This window comes from Balaenoptera borealis (assembly GCF_965194805.1).
Source record: "Balaenoptera borealis genome assembly, chromosome: 2".
NCBI classification, from domain to species: Eukaryota; Metazoa; Chordata; class Mammalia; order Artiodactyla; family Balaenopteridae; genus Balaenoptera; species Balaenoptera borealis.
The window spans coordinates 85,412,077-85,428,090 of record NC_138867.1 but is presented as its reverse complement, the minus strand read 5'-3'; the positions used below and the strand labels follow the sequence as shown (position 1 = coordinate 85,428,090).

At 36.9% G+C, this 16,014-nt stretch overlaps 1 long non-coding RNA gene across 1 annotated transcript in view; it reads right to left on the bottom strand.

The window, feature by feature from the left end:
* The window catches only part of LOC309622568, a 54,567-nt gene that overhangs the window by 21,317 nt on the left and 17,236 nt on the right, over positions 1-16,014 (bottom strand). The window contains exon 1 of the long non-coding RNA XR_014240984.1: positions 4,757-16,014. This exon is cut by the window's right edge and continues 17,236 nt beyond it. This is a non-coding gene — a long non-coding RNA (uncharacterized lncRNA). The remainder of the gene's footprint in view (positions 1-4,756) is intronic.

Genomic DNA, 16,014 nt, shown 5'->3' with positions numbered 1-16,014 from the left:
ACCCTTCTCTTTTCCCTTTACAAACACTCCTTGGATCATCTCATTCATTCTCAAGGTTTTAGCTATCCTTTATGTGCCAAGGACCCAAAATATTTATTTCCAGCCCAGCTTTTCCATGTTCTCTAGACCCATATATCCAAATGCTAACTAGAATCTCTATGTGACTGTTCCACTGGCCCCACAAAGTCAACAAGTCCAAAGATTCATTAATCATCAGTCTCCTAAGGGATGTTCCTCCATCTTGTTCATTAATATTGTGAATGATCAATTATACAACCAATTACCCAAGCAGAAAATTTGAAATCATCCTTGACTCCTTCCTTTTTTCACCCCATACATACAACTAGTCCTCAGAACATAAATCCTCTTCCTTATTAATATCTTTTGAGTCTACCTCATATATATATGTGTGTGTGTGTGTGTGTATATATATATATATAACTCAGGCACTATATATTCTTCCTTCTAGTGCCTGAGTTCTAGCTCTTATAATTTATTATCTAAGTTATTTTAACTGCCTCCTAAGACGTATCTTTTTCCCCTGGCTTTACCATGCTCCTAATTCATCCTCCACACTATCACAAAAGTGCTAATTCTAAAAGGGAAATCAGGCTTCCCTGGTGGCGCAGTGGTTGAGAATCTGCCTGCCAATGCAGGGGACACGGGTTCGAGCCCTGGTCTGGGAAGATCCCACATGCCGCGGAGCAACTAGGCCCATGAGTCGCAATTACTGAGCCTGTGTGTCTGGAGCCTGTGCTCTGCAACAAGAGAGGCCGCGATAATGAGAGGCCCGCGCACTGCGATGAAGAGTGGCCCCCACTTGCCGTAACTGGAGAAAGCCCTCGCACAGAAACGAAGACCCAACATAGCCATAAATAAATAAATAAATAAAATAAAATAAATTAAAAGAGAAATCAGATCAAGCCCCCTTCTTGGTTAGAATTCTTTACTGGTGCCACATGGAACCACACTCAGTTCTGGGTAAAGTCCAAATTTCCTAATATGGCATTCAAGGTTTTGGTCCTTGTTTATTCTCTTAAATAATTCCAACTCCTTACTTCAAAACATACTTTGGATATTACACCAGCAAAATGCTTCTTGACCTCCTTTGTACTCTGACTTCCCACCCACCCACCAATTTTTGTCCTTTGCTGCCTTGTGCCTACTTTCACCATAGCACTTGCATGTCCCTTTATAATCACGCATATATTCATCTCTCACCCAGAAGGTTGTTAGCTCCCAGAGAGCAGCTATTGGATCTTATATGGCATGGCAAGCACATAGTTGCTATTCAACATATATTTTTTAAATAAATGAGTGAATACAGTTGTCATATTGATAGAATTTCCATTGGAACTCTCAACTAAGGTTTAAGAATGAACAACAATGTGTCTTGATGCTCTGAAATAAAAACCTGGAATTCCCAGTGGGAACTCAGTCCATGTAAAGTAGAAGATCCACTAATTTGGAGAGCAGTCCTTGAAGGTCCTGTTCATTTGCTGACTCTTGAAGAAAACCTGTTTGGAAGATGACTGGATGGTGGTAATTTAAAGAGCCATTACTTGTTCATAGCGCTGGAAACGTTTCTGGCTGGTGTGAAGGAGAAACATAAGGATGCTCTTAAAACAAAGACCCAGCTGGCAGCAAATGACCAAACACAGGTGAAGGCAATTAACGCTAGGGATCACGATTCTAATATTCAGTGTAATAATCAAGTGCAGAATCACAGGATGTATTTTGTAAACAGTGTTAAGGAACAAAAATAACACAATACCTTGAAAACACAAACTAACTGTACTTAATGGAATATATATTTTCCTTCCTAAAATAAGTGTATTTCTTTGACAATATAATGGACATGGATCTCAGTCCACAATTCTAGGTGTATTAATAATAAAAACCTCTAATGTGGAAAAAAAGGAATCCACCTACACTGTTGGTGGTAATGTAAATTGGTGCAGCCACTATGGAGAACAATATGGAGATTCCTCAAAAAACTAACAACAGAGTTGCCATATGATCCAGCAATCCCACTCCTGGGCATATATCCAGAAAAAACTATAATTCAAAAAGATACATGCACCTCAATGTTCACAGCAGCACTATTTACAATAGCCAAGACATGGAAACAACCTAAATGTCCATCAACAGATGAATGGATAAAGAAGATGTGGCATACATATACAATGGAATATTACTCAGCCATAAAAAAGAATGAGATAATGCCATTTGCAGCTACATGGATGGACCTAGAGATTATCATACTAAGGGAAGTAAGTAAGTCAGGGGGCAGGGGAGGGTTGGATTGGGAGTTTGAGACTAGCAGATGCAAAGTATTATATATAAGATGGAGAAAAAAGAAGGTTCTATTGTGTAGAACAGGGAACTAGATTCAATATTCTGTAATAAACCATAATGGAAAAGAATATATATATATATTTATATCCGAATCACTTTGCTGTACAACAGAAACTAACACAACGTTTTAAATCACTATACTTCAATTAAATAAATAAATAGGTCTTCCCTGGTGGCACAGTGGTTGAGAATCTGCCTGCCAATGCAGGGGACACGGGTTCGAGCCCTTGTCTGGGAAAATCCCACATGCCGCGAAGCAACTGGGCCCGTGAGCCACAGCTACTGAGCCTGTGCGTCTGGAGCCTGTTCTCCGCAACAACAGAGGCTGCGATAGTGAGAGGCCCATGCACCGCGATGAAGAGTGGCCCCCACTCGCCGCAACTAGAGGAAAGCCCTCGCACAGAAACGAAGACCCAACACAGCAAAAATAAATAAATTTTAAAAAATAATAATAATAAATAAATAAATCCTCTATTTTTTATAGTAATTTCTGACTCAAAGCACCATTTCACTGAGATTGTGGGAAACTTAATATGAGCTCTCTTTGGGTTCCCTGATCCTTTTAAATGCATTCTGTCAAAGTCCTAGGATCTTCTACCAAGCCAAGGCATTGGGGAAAAGGTGGAGAGTGGAGTATCCTGTCCTCAAACACCATTCACTCAGGTTGCCTGTGAGGTACATGATATCCTTTCAACAGGTCCCTCTAAGTCTGTAGGTCTTTGGTGCTTCTGAGGGGGAGCTGTCTATGGTTCTCTCTGCCCAGACTCAGCCTTTTTTCCCCAGGGGATACTAAAAATAAAACATAGGTCCTCTTTCAATCCAAGTAACTCTGGACTTTCCTCTCTTCCTCTCGTCAGAGTGGGAGCAAGTCTTTATCAGCTGTGAAGCATTCCCTAAAACATTTTACCTAAACCTATGAACGCTCTGCCTGAACTGGGGCTTTGTTAGTAGTGGAAATGACTTTAAATGGATATTTCATATGTAAATGACTTTTTATGATCATTTTCCACTTGTGGGAAATCAAACCACTTACTGCTGTTTAAATAGTCAGTAAGTCCAGATTACCAGGATGCTTGCCCCTTTGAAATGAGTCTATAAATGCTGGCACTTGCCTATAGCAACCAGACGGATAAGGTAATCAGTGTAGCCTGCTGGCTGGAGAATATGGGATCTGTCTGAGGTGGGTGCTATCCCTCAATTTAGACCTGTGGTTAGAGTATCCAATTTTCAAGAAATGCTGAAAGTATGGATTTTTGTGTGAAAGCTCTTGGATTTTTAAAAGCCATCTCAGTTTTTGTAACACACTATGTTTATACATAATGCAGGCTAAACAAAATACACCCAAAGGTAGATAGACTTGGCCCATGAGCTACCAATTTGTATAATCTATATATGTAGATTATGTATGACAATGTATCACTTGGTCAAAGAGACAGTATTACTGTACCCAGTACTATGCAAAAAGGATTTCTTTTAATCAGTGATTTGTGAAAATCTATCCGATCTCTTTTTCCATTTTGTAACAAAACTCAAATTTCTGCTGCTACAAATTTTAAAGGCAGGATGTGATATTTCCTCTCTATGGTTAGAAGGAAATGAGGTATCTCTGGCTCTTTGGACATGATAGACTCAAGCAAAGTCCAAAAATAAGGAATCTATTTTCTTGGGCTTCTCCTCCCCTTTCCGATCATTGCCACCTTCTGAAACTTTTGGAGCACCACGAGCACAACATAGTCCCTACTCAGCCAACAGAGCTCCATTCCATCAAGCCTTTTCAGTAAATGTTAGTAACTGCTATGATCCACAAAATCATTTAGAATTAGACCAGAGTACAAAATTGCATCATCTTTTCAATCATATCCTGACAGTCACTAAAGTGACTTCTTTTAAGTTACTTCTTTTCCTAGAAGCCAAGAATTCATACACATATAAATTGTTCTCTGTAGTTACATGGACTATTTAAGATACTATCTGCCCTTTTATTTATTTCACTGAGGTGTAATTTTCATAAGCTTACTTTCTAGCATGGAACGGCAACTCCTCCTTTGTGTTTTCTTCATTGGTTAAATACAGAAAAGGAACTCTCCAAAGCTCACCATGAAACCTTATTAGTATTTGCAAATTTTATTAACACATCATTTAATTTAGTCATCTATTTAGCTGAAGCATAAAAATGCTTCCAAAGGCTTTTAGTATTTTCGTTATGTTATATTAGGTATCTGTTGCTGCATAACAAACCACCCAAAGCTTAATGTCTTAAAACAACAATAATTTAGTTATTTCTCATGATTCTGTGGCTTGGCTGAGCAGTCCTATCTGCTTTTGCCTGGACTCACTCATGTGAGTTTGTTGAGCTCTAAAGGTGGCCAGGCTGGAGGATCCACATGGCCTAACTCACGTTTGGGAGTGGTTGCTGGCCATCAGCTAGGGTGTCTTGATTTTCTCCCCCACATTGCCTTTCCTTCTCCAGTAGAAAACACTGGCTAGACTCCTTCCATGCTGGTCTCAGTGGAGAGGGTGAAAGCAGAAGCTTCAAGACCAGAATTTGCAAAATTTCACTTTCACTTCATTTTATGGGTCAAAGGGAGTCACAAGACCACCTCTAGTAGTATAGCTCCTCTTGATCTAGAGACTTTATAAACTAAAAGAAGAAAGTTACCTGCCAGTCTGGATTCAAGAGGGTGGAGAAATAGACTCCAACTCTGAATTGGAAGGAATATACATACCAGGGTGAAAAGAATTTGCAGCCACATTTTCCAACCCATTCCACATGTTGACTCACTCATAAAACATTTGCAAATGTTATTCTGTATGTAATAGAGGAATATAGATTCTAAAAATCTTCTGTAAAAAAACTTTTCTGAAGAAGCACCTAACCAAGGATATCAGTTACCTCCTAAATGACACTGTAAGTCCTCTCGTTCTTACTTTTGTTTCAGCTGCAGCCACTGCCGTCAGCTTGCATGATTCCAACCTGCTTCACAGAGGCAGGGCTCCCCCTAGGGTGTGTGGAGTCCTGGGCAAATGTTTGTAGCAGAGCCCCCGGCTATATAAACAATGCGAGCCACTCAAAATAAGCATGTCAGCACCATTCTGGAAGGCTAATCTCACACTATCCTACAAAAGAAATACTCTTCTGACCATCTGCCCTAATGCTTCCCTGTTCCCTAAGGCAACTAATAATCCATGGCACATCTCTTTGGCTCAACTCTGTGGTGGGCAGTTGTACTCAAGATCAAACTCACACTGACTGTGCAAATCTCTGCTTTTTTAAGCTAGGAGACTTTTCCAAAGTCCCAGAAGTACTCTCAGTCCACATGTAAGCACTGCCCAGAAAGGGAAGAGAGTTACAGCCCCAAGGGGGCAACTCTCAATAAATGGGAGTTAGAAGACAGTGAGTAAATGGTCCAGCCTCCCATCTTATGGATGGATAATTCTGAGAGGCATTCTGTACATTTCTCAAAATTCCTGGTAGGCTGGAGCTCCTATTGCTTACAGCAGGGACTGCAATAATGCACTCCTATATTGTTTTTTTCTCCTCCCTTTCTCCCAACTTCCTCACCCCTGCTTTCTGAGATCACTGTCCAAATAAATTACATAAACCCTAAGCCCTTATCTAGGCTCTGCTTTCAGAGGAACGCAAACTAAGATACCATGGGACCTCTTTTTTTTTTTTTTTTTTTTTGCCAACACATGTACAACCCAAAAGTGTGGAGGAAAGGAGTTAAACCATGGAGTAAAACTGAGATGAATGGGAGAATCGGCCAGCAGATGAATATTTACTCCCACCTCTACCCCATAGACTCTTCTGAAAAGTAATTCTTTAAATGGCCTCTTCAAGAGCCCCTTGAAATTGGACAGTCAATTAGGCTCAATACCAGGCAGTGGCCAGTTTGATAACACATCTTCATATTGGTTCTCCTTCCTTCCTCATTCCCTTTTGCCCTCCCTCTTGCTCCCTGTGATTGAACTCCTTACTAAAATAATAGCACATTAGACTTTAACCCAGACTCTGCTTCCTGTATAGCCCAAGCTAAGATACTATACACAGAGAATTCAAGTCAACCAGTAGTTAGTGGGAAAACATGGTGCCTGGTGGTTATTAAGAGTTCAGGCAGACTTCTAGTTTCTGTCCCAGCATGTATGAAGTTTAGAAGTCACAAGTCCATCTTAGTAAGTAAAAAACTAAACAAACTGAAAAATCAACAACTCTTCTTAGATCCCTCAGAGATATGAGGTCACAGGACAAACTGCTGCCCCCTAAATTAGAGGGACAGACAGGTAAATACAGAGAATTACAACTTACCAGAGCAGAAACCTCTGAGGAAACCAGTGCTGGGTTAGGAAAACTTGAACTATAATTGACAAATTGCTGGAGGCTCAGTGTGGAAAGCTCCAAGAGTTAGAAAAAAGAAATCCATGGGGACCCAGTCATAGAGGGGTACCCACACTTTTGTAAGTTTTACCTCCAAGAACTCTACCAGGTCCTCACAGAGAAAATCAGAGAATATCAGCAAATTCCAGCAGAGGGAGGGGAGAAGGAACCATCCTGAAACACATCAGAGCATACAGTTCTTACTACAAGGCTTGCCCTCAGGAGAAACAATTTTACCACAGGTTAACCTGATGGGGTTTCATCAGAGCCTATCCACCCTGGGGGAAGAGAAATCCTCAACTCCAGCCCCCTCTAGCCATCCAGTTGGAGCCAAGGCAGGGGAGATGGGGAGGGATTGAGAAGCACTGGTGAAGTTTACAGCTCAGGAGCACAGACTCACCAAGACTGAGCCCTATTCATAGGACGATAGTATGCTTCCCCTCCCCCTACACCTTACCAATACATTACTAAAGGCCTATTTACTACAGTTCCTTTTACCCAGCACACCATATTCACCTTTCAACAGAAAATTACAAGGCATACTAAAAAGCAAAAATACAGTTTAAAGAAATGAAACAAACATCAGAATGAGAGTCAGATATGGCAAAAATGTTGGAATTACCAGACCAGGGATTTTTAAATCTATGACTAGTATGCTACGGGCTTTAATGGGAAAAGTAGACAACATGCAAGAACAGATAGATAATGTAAACAGAGAGGTGGAAATTCTAAGAAAAATCAGAAGGAAATGGTAGAGATCAAAAACACTGTAATAGAAATGAAGAGTGCTTGTGATAGGCTCATTAGTAGATTGCACTCAGTTGAGGAAAGAATCACTGAGCTTGAGGATATGACAATAGAACTTCTAAAACTGAAAGACGAAGAGAAAAAAGACTGAAAAAAACCCCAGAATGGAATATCTAAGAACTGTGGGACAACTACAAAAGTTTTAACATACATATAATGGCAATACCAGAAGGAGAAGAAAGAGAGAAAGAAAGAGAAGCAATGTTTGAGGCAATAATGACTAAGAATTTCCCCCAAATTAATGTCATACACCAAACCACAGATGCAGGAAGCTTAGAGAATGTCAGGCAAGACAAATGCCAAAAAAACTACACCTAGGCATATCACATTCAAATATCAAAAGATAAAAAAAAAAAAACCTTGAAAGAAGTCAGAGGAATAAAACACCTTACCTACAGAGGATCAAAAATAAGAATTACTTCTGACTTCTCCTCAAAGAAAGAAGAGTAGAGTGAAATATTTAAAGTGTTGAGAGAAAAAGCCTACCAACAGAATAGTATCCTGTGAAATTATTCTTCAAAAATGAAAGAGAAACAAAAACTTTTTCAGACAAACAAAAATTGAAGAAATTTGCTGTCAGTAGACCTATTAAAAGAAGTTCTTTAGAGAGAAGGAAAATAACATAGGTCAGAAACTTGGATCTACATAAAGAAAGGAAGAGCATATTGGAGAAGGAATAAATAGAGGTAAAATTAAAACTTTTATTTTTCTTATTCTTAATTGATCTAACAGTTAACTATTTGTTCAAAATAATAGCAACAAGGTATTCTATTATGTATACATATGTACGCATGTGTGTGTGTGTGTGTGTGTGTGTGTGTGTATATGCTTATGTATGCTTATGTATAAGTGAAATGAATGACAGCAGTGATACGAGGGACAAGATGGAGGAATTAGGAATGTTTTGTTATTATAAGGTATTCATACTAACTATGAAATGTTATTTGACAGTGGGATTAGTTGTAAATGTATATTGCAAACTCTAGGCAACCACTAATAAAGAAAAAGAAGTGTAGTTGGTATGCTAAGAAAGGCAAGAAGATGAAGTTATATAACATGCTCAATTAAAACCATGAAAGGCAGAAAAAGTGTGGAAGACAAAATAGGAGCAAAGAACAAGAGCAACAAATAGAGCACAGTAAGAAATATGGTAAATATTAATCCAACCATATGAATAATCACTTTAAATATCAATGGTCTAAATGTGCCACTTAAAAGACAGAGATTGTCAGAGTGGATCAAAAAACAAGATGCAACTGTATGTTGTCTAAAACAAACCCAGTTTAAATACAAACACACATACAGATTAAAACTAAAGGGATAGAGAAATATATACCATGTTAACACTAATCAAAAGAAAAGATGGGTTTCCCTGGTGATGCAGTGGTTAGGAATCCGCCTGCCAATGAAGGGGACACAGGTTCGAGCCTTGGTCCAGGAAGATCCCACATGCCACGGAGCAACTAAGCCCGTGCACCACAACTACTGAGCCTGTGCTCTAGAGCCTGTGAGCCACAACTACTGAGCCCGCATGCTACAACTACTGAAGCCCACGTGCCTAGAGCCTGTGCTCCACAACAAGAAGCCACCGCAATGAGAAGCCTGGCCACCACAATGAAGAGTAGCCCCCACTCGCCGCAACTAAAGAAAGCCCGCATGCAGCAACGAAGACCCAACACAGCCAAAAAAATAAATAAACAAAATAAATAAATTTTTAAAAAAAGAAAAAAGGAGTAGCTATATTAATTTCAGACTATACGACTTCAGAACAGGAAATTTATCATGAATAAAGAGGAGCAATACATAATGATAAGGGGTTAATACTCTAAGAATACAAAACAATCCTTAATGTGTATGTGCCTAACAACAGAACATCAAAATACATTAGACAAAAAATGGTAGAACTTCAAGGAGAAATAGATGAATCCACTATTATAATTGCAACATTAATATCTCTCTATCAGAAATGGAGAGATCCAAGCAGCCAGAAAATCATTAAGGACAAGGTTGAACTCAACCACACTATCAATCAACTGGATATATTGACATCTATAGACTACTTCATCCAACAACAGCAGAATACACATTTTTCTCAAGCTCATATGGAACATTCACCATGACAAACCACATTCTGGACCATAAAACACACCTTAACAAATTTAAAAGAATAGAATACATTATACAATGCATACTTTCAGACCACAGTGGAATTAAACTGGAAATCGATAAAAGGGAGGTGGCTGGAAAACTACAAAATAAATAAATAAATAAATAAATAAATAAATAGAGAGAGAGAAAGAGATTGCGATTCTAAACAACACATGGGCAAAAGAAGAAATCTCAAGAGAAATTATAAAACATTTTAAACTGAATGAAAATAAAAATACAATTTATCAAAACGTATGGGATGTAGTAAAAGCAGTGCTTAGATAGACGTTTATAGCACTGAATACACATATTAGAAAAAAAAAAAAAGAACAGAAATCAATAGAGAAAATTTTTTAAAAAGTCATCCTTTGCAAAGGTTAATTGATAAGACTCTAGCCATGTTAACTAAAAAAAAAAAGGAGAGAAAACACAAATTACTAATATCAGAAATGAAATATGGAACATCACTATTCTATGGACATTAGAAGGATAATAAAGGAATACTGTTAATAACTCTATGACCACAAATTTGATAAACTAGATGAAACAAACCAATTCCTTGAAAGACACAACTTGTCAAAACTCAAGAAGAAATAGACAACTTGAATAGGCCTATATCTATTAAAGAAATAAAAAATTAATAACCTTTCAAAACAGAAAGCACCAGGCCCAGATGTTTCTACCCATGATTTCTACCAAACATTTAAGGAAGAAATTATGACAACTCTCTGCAATCCCTTCCAGAAGATAAAAGAAGAGGGAGCACTTCCTAACTCATGCTACAAGGCCAGCATTACTCTAATACCAAAACCAGAAAAAGATATTATAAGAAAAGAGAACTACAGGCCAGTATCTCTCATGAACAATGGTGTAAAAATCCTCAACAAATCCTCATATTAATGAATTGAATCAAATAGTGTATAAAAGAATTATACACGATGACCAAGTGGGATTTATCCCAGGCAATGCAAAGCAGGTTCAACATTCAAAAATCAATTAATGTAATCCAGCACATCAACAGGCTAAAAAAAGAAAATCACATGACATATTAACAGATGAGAAAAGCATTTGACAAAATCCAACACCCATTCATGATAAAACTCTTAGTAAACCAGGAATAGAGTAGAATTTCTTCAACTTGGTAAAGAACATCCACAAAAAACCTAGAGCTAGCATCATACTTAATGATAAAAAACCCAAAGCTTCCCAGCTAAGAAAAAGGCAAGGATTTTCCTTCACTACTGCTTTTCAATATCATACTGGAAGTTCTAGCTAATGCAATAAGAAAAGGAAATAAAAGGTATACAGATTGGGAAAGAAGAAATAAAATGGTCTTTGTTCACAGAGGACATGATCAGCTATGTAGAAAACTAAAAGAAAAATAAAACCAAAAGCTCTTGGAACTAAGTATAGCAAAATTGCAGAATATAAGATTAATATAGAAAAATTAATCACTTTCCTATACACCAACAATTAACGAGAAGAATTTGAAATTTAAAGCACATTATCCTTTATTGCTTTTTTCTTTATAAAGAAATCAGCTCAGTTTTCTTTTTCTTTCTTCCTTTTTTTTTTAAAGGAATTCCTTTATTTTTATTTATTTATTTATTTTTTTTTTAATTTATTTTTGGCTGTGTTGGGTCTTCGTTTCTGTGCAAGGGCTTTCTCTAGTTGCGGCAAGCGGGGGCCACTCTTCATCACGGTGCGCGGGCCTCTCACTATCGCGGCCTCTCTTGTTGTGGAGCACAAGCTCCAGACGCACAGGCTCAGTAGTTGTGGCTCACGGGCCCAGTTGCTCCGTGGCATGTGGGATCTTCCCAGACCAGGGCTTGAACCCGTGTCCCCTGCATTGGCAGGCAGATTCTCAGCCACTGCGCCACCAGGGAAGCCCCAATTGCTTTTTAATTATAGGTAAATCTGGCAACCCCACACTCAGGCATCTGTAATATTTTAATTGCTGAAATGTGTGTACAGGATCAGCAAGTAAAGTATATTTTCCAGTGTGAGTTGGAGTTTGAAAGCTACTCCTCTAGACAAGGGGTCAGAAAACTTTTTCTGTAAAGGCGAGATAGGAAATATTTTAAAATCTGTGGATCATATAATTTCTATGGCAAGTACTGAACTCTGCTTTGTATCACAACAAATAATATGTACATGAAAGACTGTGGCTGTGTTCCAATAAAACTTTATTTATTAAAAAAAAGCACATTATCCTTTACACTAGCACCACAAAAAGGAAATATTTAGGCATATATCTAACGAAATATGCCAAGATCTACATGAGAAAAACTACAAAGCTCTGATGAAAGACATCAAAGAACTATGTTCATGGATAGAAAGATTCAATATTGTCAATACGTGAGTTCTTCCCAACTTAGTAGATTTAACACAATCCCAATCAAAATTCTAGCAAATTATTCTGTGGAAATAGACAAACTGATTCTAAAGAATATATGGAGAGGTAAAAGCCTCAGAACAGTCAGCTCAATATTGAAGAAGAAGAACAACATCTTACAATATCATAAGAGTGACACCACCTGACTTCAAGACAACTTACTATAAAAGCTACGGTAATTAAGATAGTATGGTAATGAAATGTAAAATAGATAGCTAGTGGGAAGCAGCTGCATAACACAGGGAGATCAGCTCGGTGCTTTGTGACCACCTAGAGGGGTGGGATAGGGAGGGTGGGAGGGAGACGCAAGAGGGAGGGGATATGGGGATATATGTATATGTATAGCTGATTCACTTTGTTATACAGCAGAAACTAACACAACATTGTAAAGCAATTATACTCCAATAAAGATGTTAAAAAAAAAAAGATAGTATGGTAATGGTAAAAGAATAGACAAATAGATCAATGAAACAAAATATAGAGTCCCAAAATACATGCTCATAATTGTAGTAAACTGATATTTGACAAAGGCACAAAAACAATGCAATGAAGCAAAGAGAGTCTTTTCAATAAATAGTGTTGGAACAACTTGAGTGAATCTAGACACAGACCTTACATCCTTTCACAAAAACTAACTCAAAATGAATCACAGATCTAAATGTAAAATGTGAAATTATAAAACTTCTAGAACCCAAGAGAAAACCTAGATGACCTTGAATGTGTTGATGACCTTTTAGAGACAACACCAAAGGCACAATTCATAAAAGAAATAATTGATAAACTGGACATCATTAAAATTAAAAACTTCTGCTCTGCAAAAGACAATGTCAAAAGAATACAAATGTAAAAGAATACAAAGCCACAGACTGGGAGAAAATATTTGCAAAAGACATATATAATAAAGAATTGTAATCCAAAATATAAAATGAACTCTTAAAACTCAATAAGAATTATACTTCAATTTCAAAAAATTCAACAGTGAGATAACAAACAACCATATTTTAAAGTGTGCCACAGACCTGAACAGACACCTCACTAGAAAAGATATACAGATGGCAAACAAGCATGTGAAAAGATGTTCAGCATCATACGTCATTAGGGAACTAGAAATTAAAACAACGAGATACCACTACATACCTATTAGAACGGCCCAAATCTGAAACACTGATGACACCAAATGCTGGTGAGGATGTAAAGCAACAAGAACTCACATCCATTGCTGGTGGGATGAAAAATGACACATCCTATTTGGAAGGCAGTTTGGTGGTTTCTTACAAAAGTAAACATGCTCTTACCATAAAATCTAGCAATAGTATTCTTTGGTATTTACCCAAAGGGGTTGAAAACATATCCACACAAAAACCTGCACATGATGTTTATAGCATCTTAATTCATAATTGCCAAATCTTGGAAGCAAGCAAAATGGCTTTCAGTAGGTAAATGGATAAACTGCGGTACATCCAGACAATGGAATATTATTCGGCACTAGAAAAAAATGAACTATCTAGCCATGAAAAGACATGGAGGAATCTTAAACACATATTACTAAGTGAAAGAAGTCAATCCGAAAGGCTACATACTATATGATTCCAACTATAAGACATCTTGGAAGAGTTCAGTCAAACAGACGAATTTTGGCTCTAATATTTAACTAGCTGTTTGCCTCTAGTCAAATGACTTAACTTCTCCTTCCCTTAAGTTAGTCATCCATGAACTAGAACTAAAGAGTGCCTCCCTCATGGGGTTGTTCTGAGAATCAAAGAAAAAATGCATCTAAATTGATTAGCACAGTGCCAGGCAGAAAACTAGCTCTTGCCAAATATCTCATGTATGAGAAGCATCCTCTAGTACACTCTGGAGGATATAAAGAAGATAAAGCATAATGAATACTCCCTAGCAGTTCATAATCTAGTAGAAAGTATGGAAATACATTGACATTTGTTCATAATAAATTTTATCATAATGAGATATGTGATTTAATCAGAAGTTAAGGGACTTAAATGGGAATTCCATCATGATCTATGGTAAAAATAGAAATCTCCGGGCACAATTACAAGTACAAAGACTGTCTCAGATATTTTGTGACCATGTAGTCTCCTGCAGAACTCAAATCCTGGTTTTAGTCAGCTTTATAGCTTTGATGAACTTCACAAACAGGAAGCCACTAAATGTTTCATCAATGCTATATTTGGTACTGGTTTAGCCCTTACTTAGAGAACCTTATTTTGTATTGATCCTCTAACCTCAGAAATGATATAACTACCCTTGGGGAAGTGAAACTATACAGAGCTATTCGAGCTAGGCTTAGCTCTGGGATTTATGTCTGCAAGATATGAAATGCTATATAGGCAAGGAAGCTCAAGAACACACTTTCATCAAAAAGGCATAGAGACTTGTAGTCCCTGCTATACAAATAACTCCTTAGCAACCATACTGGAAATATGATTACAAAAAAGAGGCAACGTATTACAGTTGTCAATATAATTAAAAATATACACATAATTGACCCAAAGCGCATTGAAACCTCCTACAAGCTTCCCTGGACATAACAGAAATCAGTACATAAGAGATTATTAACGTTAAGACATTCCCTTCATCCCAAACCAACTAACATAATTACACTTTTAACAATAATGAAGTCTTTTTGGTGTGACTCTAAGAATGATTTACAGTGAGGTTCTGACTTAGTTACACAGAATAATTTTAAGCATCACATGATAGGAACACATTAAAGATAGAATTTTACTGAATTCACTGAGTAAACCAGTATATCAAAGAGTGGCTATCCAGACTTCTAAAGCAGTACAATTTAATGCAGTGTCTAATCAGACCTTTTGAACCCAACCAGAAATTTTAACTTTATAAAAATTAACACAGTTTTTAAAAAATTATTTAAATGATATTCATGGCACCCTTTCTGGCATTTTATTTATGCTAAGTCATTTTTAAAGGCAAAGTAGAGAATAAGGGGATATTTACCTCCCCTCATAATTCAAATAAATGTAATTTCTAATTCAAAATTGCCTAAGTGGCAAATTTCCAATTTCCATTTTTTCAGAAAATCCACTTGTACAGAATATCTGGGGTCCCCAAACATTCTTTAAAACATTACTTTATTGGTTTTCAACAGTAGAATCAAGGTCTGGACAAGCAGAGATGACACATTTGTGGTTGCAGAATGGAAGGTAAATGTTAACCTTGACCATGTAAAAGCAAAACAGTAGCTGATAGGAAGATGTAGAAATAGGAAAGGAAAAGTTAGAAAAAAGCAGGGGCCCTACTACTTAGACGTACTCATTTTACAAAACAAGGAATCAAAAAATTCTGCCAAAAGATGTCTTATGATATTATTTAAAAATTACAAAGGTTTAGAAAAATGAAAAATAATATTAATATCAAATTTTAGCATGGGAGATGGGGATGGGAGAGTAATGTAAGTGAGTTATTACCTCAAGTTTCCTAATAGGAAGTCTATGAATGTGGTTTATTGATTTACGGAAGAGTACAGGAATAAGCACATTCTCTAACGTTGTCAAGCTAATCTTCAAAAGAAATATGAAAAGTAACAGCATGATTTTGCCTTTGTGGAGAATAATTGGAAATGGAGAATTTTGATTGAGAAACTGTTACTTTCCATCAGAAATGCATCTGTATAATTTTATTATTTACCATATCATGTTATTTTGAAAAAACAAATTTTAAATAAAATATTACTATATATGCATATTGGTATCAATTAATAAACATTTAGAGAGAAATACTTAAATGCAATAATACATAACTTTAAAAGAAAACACTTACAGAATATTTTCATGATAAATGACCATAAAACAATTTTAAAAAACTTCATTCTGAAAAGCTTAGTATTTTCCAACTTATTAACATTTTCCCAATGAAATAGGTCCATGAAAGAAAACCTATTCCTATTTAA